This window comes from Carlito syrichta, unplaced genomic scaffold, assembly GCF_000164805.1.
Source record: "Carlito syrichta isolate Samal-C Ts95f unplaced genomic scaffold, Tarsius_syrichta-2.0.1 Scaffold287979, whole genome shotgun sequence".
NCBI lineage: Eukaryota > Metazoa > Chordata > Mammalia > Primates > Tarsiidae > Carlito > Carlito syrichta.
Window position 1 is genome coordinate 11,477 of NW_007232075.1, and position 1,254 is coordinate 12,730.

Consider the following 1,254-nt stretch of genomic DNA (forward strand, 5'->3'; position numbering starts at 1 on the left):
TCCAGTCTGGGTGACAGAGTGAGACTCCAACTCAAAAAAAAAAAAAAATCATGCCACAGCACTTCAGCCTAGGCAACAGTGAGAGACCCCATCTCTAAAAAAAATCAAAAATAAAACAAAGTGAGGCAACGTGAGTTCATGGCTGAGACAAGACTTGAACTTGTATCTGTCAGAATCCAGGGTCTCAGCCCCTCCACTGCGGCCCAGCCACCACTGTCTCCCCCTCCGGTTGCAGTCGCCTCCTAAACATCCCTACTTCAGCTCCACCTCCCATGGTCTGTTCTCCCTATAACGGCCAGAGCCATCCTGACAGACGTGAAGGCAGAACAGCCCCTGGCCTGAGCAAGTCTCACGCCTCACTCCGAAGTTTTGTTTGTTTTTGAGTCCGAGTCTCACTCTGTTACCCAGGCTGGAATGCACTGGCACACTCATGGCCACTGCAGCCTCGGCCTGCTGGGTTCCGGCGATCCTTCCGCCTCAGCCTTCCAAGTAGCTGGAGTCACAGACGTGCGCCGCCACATAGGCTAATTTTTGGATTTACTATAGAGATGAGGTCTTGCCAAGTTGCCCAGGCTGGTCTTGAACCCCTAAGCTCAGGCAACCCTCTCGCCTCTGCCTCCCAAAGTGCTGGGATTACAAGTGTAAGCCACCGTGCCTGGCTCTCCCTCCTAATCAAAGCCAAAGTCCTCAAAATGGCCGCAAGGCTCTACGCAACCCAGCCCTATTCCCTTTCTGGCCGCTTTGCTGTTCCTTCGACATACCACATGTGCCTCAGGGCCTTTGCACTGGCTGCTCTCTCTGCCTAGCACACTCTTCCCCAGGCTTGCTTATTCCGTTCCTCCAGTTCTCTGTCTAAATGTCACCTCCTGAAGGAGACCAACTCCCAGCACCCAGGCAATAGTGAGGCCCCTGCCTCTCCCAAGCACTCCCCACCCCTTACTCTGCTCTGTGTTCTTTCATCATCACCCTCACACACACCCTCTAACACACTTATTTAGTTCACTGTTTTTTAGTTACACAATTTTTTTTTTGAGTCAGGGTCTCACTCTCTTACCCAGGCTGGAGGGCAGTGGCACAATCACAGCTCACCACAGCCTCCACTCCTGGGCTCAGGCGATCCTTCCTCCTCAGCCTCCTAAGTAGCTGGGACAACAGGCACATGCCACCACATCAGTTAACTTAAAAAAATTTTTTTAGCCGGGTTCGGTGGCTCAGCCTGTAATCCCGCGCCTTTGGGAGGCTGAGGTAAGTGGA

At 52.7% G+C, this 1,254-nt stretch overlaps 1 protein-coding gene across 1 annotated transcript in view; it reads right to left on the minus strand.

The window, feature by feature from the left end:
• The window catches only part of LOC103255273 (sodium/calcium exchanger 2-like), a gene marked incomplete at both ends in the record, with an annotated part of 17,081 nt that overhangs the window by 9,481 nt on the left and 6,346 nt on the right, over positions 1 to 1,254 (minus strand). The gene's annotated exons all lie outside the window — the stretch shown is intronic.